The 14,726-nt window shown below is 43.6% G+C and overlaps 1 protein-coding gene across 16 annotated transcripts in view; it reads left to right on the forward strand.

The window, feature by feature from the left end:
* Nsmce2 (NSE2 SUMO ligase component of SMC5/6 complex) overlaps positions 1-14,726 on the forward strand; it is a 231,150-nt gene that overhangs the window by 143,542 nt on the left and 72,882 nt on the right. The gene's annotated exons all lie outside the window — the stretch shown is intronic.

Below are 14,726 nucleotides of genomic sequence, written 5' to 3' on the forward strand. Positions count from 1 at the left end.
AGATAAAGACCACTTAACCTGTCCGTCTCCTGGCCCTGTAAGCCAGCCACTACTGCTAGGCATGGCTTGGTTATACAGTCTGCCAGGAGGCCCTTACCAGCTGAGCACAGCTGGACTCGTTCGAATCTTCCCTGCTGCCATACTGTTCCTCAGCCCATTCCCTGTTCCCCCTGTGGCATCAAGTCCTCTTCTCCCTTGCTTCTGCTGAGGGAAGGGCTGGCTGTTTTCAGGACCTACATCTTGCTTTACTTTCTGTCATTCTGAATCACCTGCTCAGTCCACTGCCCTCCTGTCTCTGGCTACAGAATATCACTTAGACAAGAGCGCACTTTTCATGTATTTTCCTGATGATGTACCCAGTGCCTGCTACAGTGTCTGACATGGTGGAAAGTCCATGAACATTTGAACAGAGCAGAAGCCGAAAGACAAAGGAGAGTAGATGGGACTCTGCTGCTGTTGTGTACACAGGTGTGCGTTTCTCTTTTTCATTGTGTATATTCATCACCATCCGTTTTCTTCTCATCCCTAGAATCCCAATGACGTTAGTGCTGCCATCACTTCTGCAAAGCCTTAGTATGCCCCAACCTTCCATGGCACTGTTCATTCGTGGGTATCTGTCTACAGAAATGGCACTGTGAGTGGTTGTGTCCTGTTATAAGTCCCTGACACTGCTCACATGAAGGGCTCCGGTATTTGGGGTCTCTGACAGTTTTCGTTTTCTGTCTCACACTCCGTATGCCAGTCCTGGCTCTTACAACCTCAGACAGGTTATGAGTTCTCAGTGGATGGAAGTGTTTCTTCTCTTATGTCACCCTTGTTGGCCATACTAAGGGATTGTTTCGTGGTGACCTATTCCTGTCTTCTGAGCTTGAGGCTCTGGGACGTGGGTTCAGGTAACTTCTTCAGCCACCAGGCTTCCCTTCAGCTTTCACTTGGCATCTTTCCGTTGTTCCCTGCAGAGGGCAGAGGGCCTCCTTCTCCAGTGGCCTGCCTGTCTCCAGTCAAGCACTGATAGTCTTTAGACATGAGGACTATGGTAACTGAGAAGCCTCTTTGTAAGACCTCAAAAGCAAGACAGGTTTAAATGTGTTTGCAGATAAATACATGCATATGTTTGCATATAAACAAAGATTTTTGTTATCTTCTTTAAATGCTTAACTCACATGTGATTACTAAGAAATCTCTTCAGACTATACATTAAACAAATAACCAGTCACTAAGTAGTTCTAAGACAAAAAAAAGTGCAAAAATTCTTTGAAAATTTGCCAGAAAATTATTTTAATTGAATTTTTAGTACAACTTTTGATGTTAAATATCATGTCAGTGGCAGAGAACCTAAAATATAAACATACTCAGGCTCTTAAAAAATAGTCAGGGTTCACCATGTGCATAGATTTTAATTGATTATAGTGAGATGATAACTGGACGGAGAGAGAAAGGTGCTCTGGTAACTACTAGTGAGGGAATTGCGGGTGCTTCTGGGAACTAGTGCCACTTGTTCTGGAGATGCTGCACCATCTTTGGGTTCTCCAGAGCCATGGAGGGGGTGGTTCTGAGCAATCGTCCTGGCCCTTCTCTCAGGTTTGTTCCCACCCTTCCCTGATTTCCTTTGGAGGGGAGGAAGTTGGGAGAGTCTGGAGAAGCTTGAAGGCAGAACACAAGGGTTGAAGAAGCCTGAAGCCAAGATCTTCATTTGCCATGCCCTGGCAGTAACAGCCAAGACCTGTATGGTGCTGGCACAGCTCCTCCTGCTCCTTGTTTGCTTTTGTGGAGCATGCCGGAACTGACCTTTTACTTGCCCTTCACGCTCTGGGTGACTCAAACGCTGAGCCATTGTTTTAGGAACTGATTATGCCTTGACAGTATGGTAGAAGTATTTCCACTGTGCTGAGGCTGGAAGGTGGGTAGATTTTGGTATGCTTTTGCTTCAGTCCGGAGAACCTCTTTCCTCTTTCTTTGGGTGATATTTTGCTTTTTCCATCTGTAACATAGATCGTAGTCCCAGATGCTGAAACTCACCTGAACCTGTCCAAAAACTGCCAAGAAGTCATGTAGCTTTCACGGGCAGCTCGCAGCATTAGTGTGCCATTTCTGTTAAAGGCTCACACTGTCCCTACCACCACATGGAGGCTGTGATGGAACTGGAGTCAGAACAGACCCGTGTGGAATTGAAGCTTATGCTAAGTTCTGTGCTTGTAAGTTCTATAGTAGAGCAACTGTAGCCAGCATGAAGGGAGGCTTTTATTAAATAGATTCGTGTCTGAAAGGTTGGAGTTGCCAGTTAAATACATATGTATTTTTCAAAGGAAATCATCAAAAAGGACATTCCGCTCTTATTACAGAGCTATTTTAGGGGTAAATATTTTGATAGATGTGGTTCGGTGCACCTGGGAGCTGAGCTGTAGCTTGAGGCAGTGAGAACAGATGGAGCTCTGAGATAGCTCAAGGCTTGGGTTTTCCCCTGCGCAAGCACATGGCTGGTGGGGCCAGACAGCGGGAACCTTAACTTTCTCCATGCTGATGTGAGAAAAGCTTCCTCATGGAAAGGTCTCATTACTGAAAGTTCTGGGACCATAGTGGGTCTCCTCTCCAAATAAATGTTTAGTGAGGTCTGTTGTGATACAAACATTTTGTTAAGCGAGAGAATGAAGTCTGTGGAGCAGAGTAAGTCATGTCAGGGCTGCTTAAGTTTGCAGCAAATGCAAAGGTCTAGGGTTAGGGCACTGACTGACAGGAATAGCAGGAGCTTAATGAGCTAGAAAGACTGTGCGAGCTTCCTCCTTTTTTGAAGTTGAGTTGAATCACTAGTCAGATTGAAATCCTAGCATATAATTTTTAAAAATAGTCTAGTGTGTCATCCGACCTTGTCAGGAAATAAGTGTACACGTGTTCAGCACTGGCTGCTTCCCTTGCTCACCTGCCATTTCAATAGATAGCTTCCTTGTTAAGGGACATTTTACAATTCTAACGCTCCCCCCCCCCTTTAAAGTGATCTCTCATCAGCCACAACAGTATTTGTCCTTATGAAAGTAACATCGGAGGAGACGAATGGCTTGGTAAACTCAGTCCTGTCATCTGCCCCATCCATTGGTGACAGCTGTAGGATCACGGATAGGGACCATGTTTGTTGGTGTTATTTGTCCCTGTTTTGGTTTTGGTTTGTTGAGAAAGTCTCACTGTGTAGCACAGGCTGGCCTGGAACACAAACCAGTCCTGGCTCAGTCCCCTAAATGCTGAGTTTTGCAGGTGTGAGCTACCACAGCAGTCATTTGCCACTTCTTATTTCCTGCCCCCGGATAAGTTCCCCAAGGGCAGAAGCCACCTTTCTGTTCTCATCTAGTAGTTGGTGGTGGTTTGTTGAAGGACACATAGCTGAGAACTGTTTCTGTAACACCCCAAAGCTATCAGTTAACACATGGTGATGGTCATTTTTTAGCACTTCCTTATTAGTAGCACAGGCAGGAGCATGGATACTGTGAGCTAGCCAAGAGTTAACCCTTCCCACTCTTGGCGAGAGTTCCTGATAAACCTTTTCTTTGACTTCTGAGGAGAGAGAACGAGGCCCAAGTGCCTCTTCAGCAACAGCCCTTATAAATGTGGAAGAAGATTTGGATTCCCAGAGCTGTTCTAATTCACGGAGGGGCCCTGCTAGCATCTGCTAGCCCTATTGTGCTCTTTCACTGAACACTTTATTAACCTTTGTGCAATCTGCTTATTTGAAACAATACAGCCGGGTTGACTGCAGCCATTCTAACAATCAGGATTTTCTTTTTAACAATGTGAACATTACCTACTGCCTCTCATTGTACACAGTATTAAGACAAAAAATACCATTTAGAAATGGTTGTGCTAACCTCACTTTAAAATTAAAAGCTTCTATTTAAAGTTCAACTGGTTATAGTATAAACCGTTCTGATGACTCATTCTAGTGATACTTTTACCCCCACATGTGCTTTTAGTAGTTGTTTGGGACCCAGACAGGAGAAAGCCCTTAAATTATGTAGATTACTTATTTCAGGCACTTGATTTAGTAGGGACTTATTGACTAATTGAGGAAACACTATTAGTTAGAAATAATTAGAAACACTAGAACATCCAATTTGGTGAAGGACATTTCATTATAGGTGTAGTTCGTCTGTGACTCTGTGTGTAAATTTAATAATTTCTCAGGTGGCTTGCATCCTGACCCTGCCTGACGAAAGTCAGTGGCACAGCTACAGGCAGGAGGCCATAGTCATTTTCCAGGAAGAAACCTGATGGCACCTCCAGAATGGGCCAGTGAATGCAGCCCCAGCCTTTCTCCTTGCCTGTAATCTTTATGACAATCATAAACAAGGTAGAATGGCTTTAAAGGACTCCAAGCTTTTGACCAGTGACTGGCTTTCTTCTATAAAGTCTGTGGGTATGATCTAGTTAGCTAGTTTCCCTCACATTGCAGAGTGGGCAACATAGTAGGAAGGATCGTTTATCCTAAAGCCATGAACAGCAGTTGTCCATATTCAGGGATAAGTCTTCCCTTCTAAGTTGAACCTTTCTGGAAATACCCTCATAGACATACTCAAAGGCGTGTTTCCATGGTGATTCTAAATCAAGTGAAGTTGACAGTGAAGATTAACGATCACAGTCACTCCAAGTCTATAATCTCACTTACTGCATTACACAGCAAGGCTGGCAGAGTGTACTGAGAGGAGAGCAGGGATCTCCAAGGGCTCTGGTACACTTGCAGCTCATCCTCTGAGTGGCTCTCTGCACCGCAGGGTCTGGGAGGCACAGTACACGAGCAGTCTGCTGCCTCTGTAGGACTGTGCTGAAGAACAGCTGCCCTGCCCTGCCCTGCCTGCTGCTCTCGATGATAGTTTTTCTAGAGAAAATGAAAATTGGAATTTTCCTTTTTAAATATTCACTACTGCTTATGTTTTTCAAAGCACTGTAGCTGAACAAAGCCTATTTACAAATTATAGGTTATAAATGATTGGTAGGTCTTATGTGGTATGCTAATTCCCTGATTTCAGGGTCAGTAGTTAGCTTTTCAAATTGTTGATTTTGTGTTTTAATCTTCAGAGAGTTATAACCCAGAGGAAGTTAATACTCCACTCTATGCTGGTGAAGACTTGGTTATTTCCAGAGTCCATTTCAGTACGCCAGCTGTGTGACACCCAGAGCTTAGGCAGTAAGAATGCTAACCAGCCCGTGTCTGCAAAGTGTCTTCCACTGTGCAGGAGCAAGAGACCACAGTGCCCGGGACCTGTGCTGCACACATGAGTGTAGCCGTGTGGAGCCTCTTGGGCAGCCCTGGACTCTGGCTTCTTGCAAGTAATTTTGCTTGAGTCATGGATGGAAAGGGAGAGATTTTGATGAGCACAGCTGTGCTATTGGAGGTCAGTCTAGCAGAACTGTTGAGGGAGCAAGCGTAAAGCCTGGGCCTGGCTTACACCTTGGCATGACCACAGTGTTATTGTGGCCATGTTACTTTGCTCTCTGTGATCTTGCTTTCTGCTTCTCTAAGTAGTAATCTTACAGGTTTAAGTATCCCTTATCCAAAGGACTCAGAACCACAGTGTTGGGGGATTTTTCAGATATCATCATTTTTTTGCATGTACATAATTCGGTAAATTAGGGACAGGACCCAAGTTTCAACTTAAAATTCATTAACATTGTTTTCAATATATACCCTATACATGAGGGCTAAAGATAATTTTATGCAATATTTTTAATAATTTGAATAATTCAAAATATTCAGGACCCTTAACACATGGCAAATGCATTACAATTATTAACTCCTGCTGTTGCTACTGTTTTTAATTACAAAAGGCCTGAACTTAGAAAGTCTGAGTCCAACCACAGCTGTGCCTGTTAGTAATTGTGCCCACAAGACACTGCTGGGTGGATCTCTGTGAAGATCAATAAGGGTGAGAAAACCCAAAGATAAAATGTAATTGCCCATAAATGCATATAAAGGTTTCACAAATGCAAAGTGTTTGGTGTGCAGCCTTGTTTCAAAAGTGAAGACATGGGGTAGAGCTATTCCGTTTTGGCCCAGCACTTCTGGACCCCACGAGAAGTCATTCATGTGTGTTCAGGAATTTCAGCTATCTCTGTTGCTTCTGCTATTCGAGACATTAAGTTGCCTCCAATATCTCTAAACATCCTGAAAGAAAACATTATACTGAGCATGAGAGCATTTGTATACTGTCTGGACAGTGCCCGATCAGTTTTGCTGGGATTTCAGTCTCTGGAAAGGGCCTTGTTGAATCATTTCATTATGTGATAATATTAGAGCAATAACCTAGACTGGGATATCCTAGTTAGTCCCAGGAGAAGCTAGTTTTTATTTGGTGGTGGAGTGGGGGATACAACCAAATGAAAATAGATTGATTGAAACACTGAAAATCCCATTTCTCTAACTAACATCATTATTTTTATAGCTAATGTGCTGATTGACTCATAGATAACACCTGTGTCATTTATTTTTAAAAACCTCACTGAAATCTGTCTTTGTGAAACTCTAGGAAAAAAAAAATCACAACAGCTGTCCAGGCATCTGTTTGAATGATGCAGTGTGAAAAGAGTTCTAAATATAATTAGAACGTAAGACAGATCAACTTCCAGAGCAGTACTTAAGTATCAATTGGACTAGATCAGAAAGAGCTTGTCATTCAAATAACCTGAATCTAGAGTGGATATGGTTTGTTCTGGAAAGCAACAGATGTTTGCCTTGAGTAATCTTCGTTAGCAAACTCAAAACACAGCTAGTCCAGTGCCACTTTCTGGGTGCAGAGAGCCAGCATTCCAGGATGTGGGTTAGGAATGAATGGTGTCAGACTGACGGTGTAGTTCACTTGATAGAGTGAAGCCTGGTGTAGTCTCCAGCACCACCTAAAACAGACATGGTAGTGCACGACCTATACTCCCAGTACTTGGGAGGCGGAAACAGAAGACTTGAGGTTCTCCTCCACTGCAGAAGGACTCTGAGACCAATCTGGGCTTCAGGAGACCCAGTCTTGACAAAACTGAAGAAGTGTTAAATGATATGGCACAGTTGGCTTTTGCAGGACATCTTCATCACACCCAGTATTCCCAGGATGCCCTGTTTCTATTTTGACATTCCTAGCATCCCAGTTAGCAACTCTCACCATCTATCTTAGTCTACTTTGTGTTCCTGTAGCGGAATCCATCCCTGGATAATTGATAAAGCAATTTATTTCTCACCATTGTGGCTGCTGACAAACCTAGTGCCAAGGTGCTAGAAACTGGCACTGTCATTACATTGTGTCATCTAAAGGAAGGATTCAGAAGAACAAGGAACAAAGACTCAGTTGCTCTGCTCTTGTGTTGCTGCTGCTGGTGGTAGTTGGAGGGATTTTGTCTATTTGTTTGATTTTGTTGTTCTTGGTTTTTGTTTTTGTTTGGGGGGTGGTACTACTAGGCATCAAACCCATGTTCTTATGAATGTCAGACAAGCTTTCTGCCACTAAGCTATACACTCAGCTGCTGAACTCAGTCTTATAACAGTCTGCTCCTAAGAATGTTGATCCACTCATGGGGACAGAGCCCTCCTGGTCTAGAAAATTGTTGAACGTCCCATCTGTTGACACTGTTACTGTTATACTAGGAGTTGTGTTTCTAACACATGAGCTTTGGGGACTGAGGCAACATCTGTCCTTCCTTCCTTGTCCCTCTCAATAGTTACTAAGTGTCCATACTTTGCTGAGAATGGCTTCATACTCTGAGAATTCAAAGAAGAGGGTACACTGTGTGTATTTTCTTTTAAAGACTAAGTAACATGGTACACATTTTATTTCAGGTACTATTCTGCTTTTAAAGCTCTTAGCATTGTCTGGCATCCAGTGGGTATCAATTAATGACTGCAGTGTATGATAGCATACACATGTTTAGTTGTTAATAGCTGTCATTTATGGAGCACATGTAATATTCTGGAAAATCTTTGTAGATACATGCATGCAAATTTGTATTTAATCGTTAGCATCATCCTACAGGTATAGGTTATTGTCCTAGCTAGTCCCAGTTCATAGATGAGATGGCTGGAGTTGAGTGATCTGGAGTTGTCCAAGGTTACACATACGGCAGATGTCCATTGGAATGTCCCTCAGAGTCTCTTCCCACAGACCCCATTTCCCGTTGTCCCACAACTTCCTCCAGGGACGGTGCTACTTGCAGTGTGTTCCCTGCTGTCCAGGACTCCACTGTGAACGTGTAACTTCCTCGCCTTTCTCAGGGTCACAAAACTTAGAGAAACCAAAAGGAAGTTCCCTGTATCACTGAAAGTTGTCACACCAATAGAAGGTTACCGATCATAGTAATGATTAGTAATCGTAGGAGGGACGTGAGGGAGGAGGTAGGGTGTGAGTATATAATGTCTGCCCAGTTTGCTTCAGAGTGTTCAGACACTTTCACATCTCTGAACGGAGTTGGGGATTTAGCTCAGTGGTTAGAGCGCTTGCCTAGGAAGCGCAAGGCCCTGGGTTCGGTGCCCAGCTCCGAAAAAAAGAACCAAAAAAAAAAAAAGAAAGAAAGAAAGAAAGAAAACACAATTTTTAGGGTTGGGGATTTAGCTCAGTGGTAGAGCGCTTCCCTAGGAAGCACAAGGCCCTGGGTTCGGTCCCCAGCTCCGAAAAAAAAAAAAAAAAAGAAGAACCACATCTCTGAACAGCCCACGCCTCACTAAGTCTTGCAGGAGCGTCAGCTCCCTCCATTTGGTAGGTGAAGCAACCTAGAGCAGTTGGCAAAAGACACTGCACAAAGCCGAGAATCTCTTTCTATCAAAGCTGGGATTCAGATGCACTTCTGGTTCCCTTGTGTCCTAGGAAGTGTGTCTAGTGATTATTTATCCCAGAACTAAAGGTGTCGAGTGAACGTCCTCTAGTCCCACCACATGTGCCCTTCATCTGGAGAATATTAACAGGCATATAAAAGGCCTTGTGATTAATACCATACAGAATGTTCATCTCTGGTTTGCTATGAGTCCCATGTCACACTGCCATGTACCTGTTGCTGCTGACTTCCACAGATACCTGTGTTGGGACATGTATCTTTCTACAGCTCTCCCAGTGAGAGACAATCTTTGTTCTAATAGATGCCCTAACTAGGAAAGAACTCTTCTCCAGGACCTTTTCCCACAGTTCCTTCACACTGAATCATCAGCCTTGCTTCCTTTTCTCTCAGCCTACACGTTCACTCAGGTCTCTCCTTCAGAAGGAAAAGGCAACAGAGGCTGTTCTGTATGTGGCTGAGACTCCTTCCCTCTGCTCAAAGAAGAGGTCTTACTCCCCAGAGACCTCCCACTACTTTGGCTTACTCTTGAGTAAGCACAGTCTCCTGAGTGCCTCCACCATTAAGTGAATCTCTCTTGAGAAAGTGCCCCATGGCTACAGTCAGCCCAAGTTCCCATTCTGTCTTAACTAAGCCTCTCTCCATCTCTTAAATGTTTCCAGTCACTGTTTTTGAGTTCGTCGTTGGTGTTGTTTTAAAGTAAAGCCTTACTATGTTACCCAGCCTTATGGCTAACTCCTGGGCTCAAGGTTTATTTCTTCAGCCTTCTAATTTTCAAGACCAAAGATGTACCCACTGCACTGGTTCATTTGATGACTTAATCTTCTCACCCCCCTTTCTGGTCTCTGCTGTAGGTTTCATCTTAACTCCTACACCCGCACTTCAAGCACAGTTGGTCAGGATTGTCTTCCTGGGCATTTGCCCTTCTCTACTATCTCTGTTCATTTCTGGACTTACTATGGCCGCAGCTCCCTTTCCACCTTCATATGAGGTCTCTCCCTATGACCTTAACCCTCATCACTCCTCTCTCTCCTTCAGGATATTCAGGAGCATTCTAGTATCAATGTGGCCCCTTTTCTTCCTGCAGTCCCCACATCAATATGAGTCCAGCCTTCCTCCTCCACTGCCTGGAAGCACCGCTCAATTCTGTTGCTCCCTACGTATGTCTCAGATGTCCTTTCAACACAGAGCCGTAGCCCTTTCTCCAGCAGATCGCCTTTGTGTCTGCAACACCTCCCTTGTTTTCTGTTTTAGGGTGATTCTTTGTCCAGTAAGACTTCAGACTTTACTACTGGTGTTTCTTTAAGATAAATACCATTCTCTTGTCTTAATTCAGTCTTCCTACTTCTCTGTCTACAGAAGTGTCTAGAGCTTACCATGCCCCCAGTAAATATTTGTTGAATAGAATGGGACTTTCTAGAATAATTAAGAGTACATGAAAAGTATTGGAAATTAGACGAGGCAGGCGGTGTCCTTGGGGAAAACCTATGGGTTCTTATCCAGCGTGCCTTTGTTGGTGCAGCTGTTTGGAAACCACTGGAGATTAACATGTAAACCCCTCCATCCCTGGGTCCCTTCTCTACCTTTATTCTCACTCTTGTCTTTTCCTGCTTACTCTCTTACACTCAGCTCTCTGTCCCACCAGAAGGTGGATTTAGGTGCCTCCCGTCCAAGTAGATGCCCCTGGCATGGCACCTATCAGTCAGTGTGGTTTCCTGGGTCCTTAATTGGCTTCCAAGGTTCATTGCAAGCTGATTCAAGACAAAAACCAAACTGTGCTCCTATAGTGTGCCTTCTGGCTCTTAATGACTAATGAGGGAGAGTACATCAAAGTTACAACTCTCTATAGAGGAGATGTCTTCCCACCCGCCTAACCCTGAACATACGGTTTAAGTTTCATGCATTCAACCTGAGAGCCATTCTTGTATTTAAGTTGAGTTCAGGTTCTACTCGCTTCAGCTAACCGTTGTTAGCCAGCTGCCCAATTACTGTGTCTCAATCAAAGCATGTATTATCAAAGCCTTCTTATTTACTTATGAGTCAAATAACGACACTGATGTTTAGAAGAGGAATTAGTTGCTACTCTGAATGCAAACTAGCCACAAAAGCTGGTATACACATGTGATAGTATTTTGTGTCTGTGTGTGAAGTTTAAAGAGTGTTGGATTTTGATGTTCTACCTTTGAATGAAATGAGGCTGTATTATTAAAAAAAAAAAAATCACAAAGGTCTATGCAAGTACCTGAGAATCGTAATCAGAAGCCCTCAGTATGAAAACCAACAGATGCAGCGTTTTCATGACACTGAGAAAAGTTGCACTGTCTGCTAGTAAACCTTATTAAAATGTGGAAATAGGACTTAATATTCAAAACAATTAGACCTCTCAAAGTTATGAAAAGTAAAAAGATACTAACACAGTGTAGCTTTAGCAAAACAATAAAATTACAAATTTAAACATTGGAAAAAATGGTGTTTTGTCTTGAGAAAAGGGTCTAAAGCAAGCATTAGAAATAGATGTCATCACTCTCTAGAATACCTGTATTCCCTCCATGAATTGCCTCTTTATTTTTCTCTAAACCAGCCTCCCTAGCCATCTGGCAGAAGATGGCTTCCTCTTTTTTTTTTTTTTTTTTTTTTTTTTTTTTTGGTTCTTTTTTTCGGAGCTGGGGACCGAACCCAGGGCCTTGCGCTTCCTAGGTAAGCGCTCTACCACTGAGCTAAATCCCCAGCCCAAGATGGCTTCCTCTTACCACTGAAGGTTCTGTGAGCTCTTTCAATTCAACTAAAGGATCTTTTCCTGAATTAGAGTCTCAGTTCCAATTTCAGCCTCTCAGAAGAGAAGTTGGTTCATGTGGCATAAGTCAGGAATTCGCTGTGGTCCCAGCAACTGTAGCCAAGGAGACAGACAGGGCCATGTGGTAGAAATGTGATACCATAGCATCCACTCAGATTCACAGGAGGCAGTTCTCTGACAAGACGGGCTGTCTTTCACCACCCGACTCCAAGGAAGGATGAAGTGAAAAGTCCTCTGTGGTAGCACTTGTCAGGGTTTAGAGCCTCATTGCCAATGTCTTCCAACCAGTGACCCAGGTTCCAACTCAGGAGCTCATGCTTCAGTCTATAGAACGTAGAAAGTGCCCACGTACAGGCGCACATTGTGCTTCTGTTCAGTGGGCAGAAGAAAGTATCAGCCCCGCCTTCCCAGTGATATATTTGGCGTAAACGAATAAATAAAGCCAAAGCAAAGTTAGTGCACAGAAAGTTAAGATGGGGACGGAAGAAAGGAGGGAGACACGCATACAGCAGAACAAAACCTTTCTACAGGCATTAAAACCAAGGGGATGGCAGTGGTAGTCATAAATTCTGTTTAGTTATCTATTCATAATTTCAGCATACACATAAACACTGTGGTTTGCATTAAACATTTATTGGTTCGTTGAAAATATTAGCTACTAAAAGATTTTTATAAAAATAAATAAAATATAAATATATGCCACTAATATTGGTTGGCAACTTAATTATTGACTGAAATTTTTAGTTTTTATTTTCTAATTTTAAATTGATATGCTCCCAGCCCAGTTTGATATATTATAAATCAATTATGCTAGTGTCAAGCAGTTAAGAGTATGGTAGGAATTACTAACTAGGAATTCAGTCAACGCTATAAGGAGGTTTGGACTAAAATTTTACAAATAATACAAACTGAAAGACATTTTCTCTCTGGGACATCCAGGCAGTTTCTAAGGATATGGGAGGGTGTGTTTTGTCGGTGTGATGGGTCATCTCCAGTGATCTTAGTGATGGTCAAGGACCAGGGCTGGACGGGGTCCTTGGGAGCTGTGCTAATATATCTGTTGGTTTCCAATACCAGTTGAGAAAAACACTCTGGAAGCAAACCAGATCTAAAAGTACTTGGCAGAGCTTTATTAATTAGAACAGCTCCTGCTAGTGCTTATTTGAAGCTTCTGTAAAAACAACTCCAGAACTCAGTAACTTATTACTGTAGGTTCAGTGTAGATGAGGGCATGTCAGTTCCATGAGGTTATCTGGAGTTCTGGGCATCGTCCATCTATGACTGTACTATCCTGAATCCCCTCCATCCAAGCTGGCCCAAGGGACAAGAGTGAGCTTGAACCAGGTCTGTACAGAAAGCATCCATTATCCCATCACAATGTATTGTCGGAGAAATGTATAGTCAGGACCCAGAAGGAAAACAGCATTAGTATTTTTGGTATTTGCCATACTATCAGAATGGAGATTTGAAACATTAGGAAAGAGAAATATTGTGTGTGTGTGTGTGTGTGTGTGTGTGTGTGTGTGTGTGTGTGTGTATGGCAAGGGTTCTTTTTGTCTTCAAAATACTTTTATTGAAAAATAATAATTGTTTCAAAGTTACTTGTCAAAAAAATAATAGTTGAAACTCAGTAGGTCACCTAACTCTCTAATAGTGTAGGTAGTGGTAAAGGCTCCCAAGGGCCACCTATGACTCCCTAGTTCTGTCCTCACCGAGAAATCTGAAAGAAGATGAGAGTTTATAGGGGCTGAAAAGTGTTCAGCTCCTAGTCAGGAGCCTGATAGGCATGAAGAGGATAGGAATCCTCTCTGCACCACCCCACTGCACCACCCCACTGCACCACCCACTGCACCACCCCACTGCAGTACCTCACTGCACCAAGTCTTCTGCACCACCCCACTGCACCACCCCACTGCACCGCCCCACTGCACCACCCCACTGCACCACCCCACTGCAGTACCTCACTGCACCACCCACTGCACCACCCCACTGCAGTACCTCACTGCACCACCCCACTGCACTAAGTCTTCTGCAGCTATGTTCTCCACCACAGCACACTAGTTTAGAAGATTGCTGGTGAACACTTGTTGAATACCCCCAGTCTAGCACAGTGTGTGCGTGTGTTTTCTGTTACTTTATCAAGAACTCGAGACACTCGCTCATAGGAGGAAAGTATGTGTCTGTGCTGTGGAGGTCCCAGTCCCTGATGACGGCTGAGCCCTGCTGCTTAGGGACTGCTGCAAGGCAGCACATTGTGGTAGCAGTGTGTGGCAGAGCAAACTCCTGCCTGTGCCCAGGGAATGAGAGAGAGGAACAGAAAAGACCCAAGTCTTGCAGTCAGTCCTCTGTGGGTATGTCTTCAGTGACCCAAAGGCTTCCCCTAGAAGTTAATTTTACCTCTACCCTAGCTTATAGCACTGATCACTTAACTCATCATCCCATGTGCCATCCAGAGTTTGTTTGCGCTCATACCAACTCCTATGCATTGCTTTTATTTTACAATAAAGAAACTCGGTGTGTTTGGTATGAAGCTATCAAACAACTTGCCAGAGTCTAAACAGCTATGTCAGCTCACAGTTGGACTCTCCCACGGAGCTTTTGCCTGCCCGGGACAGAATCTAACTATGAACCTAAATCTACTGTGCCCTCCTAAGCACCCAGCTACAATGCAGGAATTAAGACATCAAAGAGACAAACATCACAAGGGGTTGTGAGGGGAGGCTTCTAACCTTAAATAGTAGGGAAATAGATTGTTATTTCACCTTAAGTTCTCTGGGATCTAGTCCATTAATCCACATCAGAAAAACCCCGTCCAGGGGTTTATGTGGGATTCAGACTGGGCAGTTTAAGAGCAGGAATCCTACTGTAAGCAAAACTGCCTACATTTTCAAGGCCTCGAGTTGGTTCTGAGTAGCTCTTCTCCACCCCCATTTAGCACAGAGTCAGTCAGTTTTGCAGTTTAGTTGAATTGAGCTGGACATTTAACAGTTCACTAAAAGATGACTGGGCATCTGCCCTGTGCAAAGCTCCATACAGATTCTTTTAAATAACAGAGTGAAGAAAGTACACTCACCTAGCTCACAGATAGTGAGCAATTGAAACATGACAGGCCACCATGATATGGAGCCCACCCCCCAGGTCT

This window comes from Rattus norvegicus, chromosome 7 (assembly GCF_021556685.1).
Source record: "Rattus norvegicus strain SHRSP/BbbUtx chromosome 7, alternate assembly SHRSP_T2T, whole genome shotgun sequence".
NCBI classification, from domain to species: domain Eukaryota; kingdom Metazoa; phylum Chordata; class Mammalia; order Rodentia; family Muridae; genus Rattus; species Rattus norvegicus.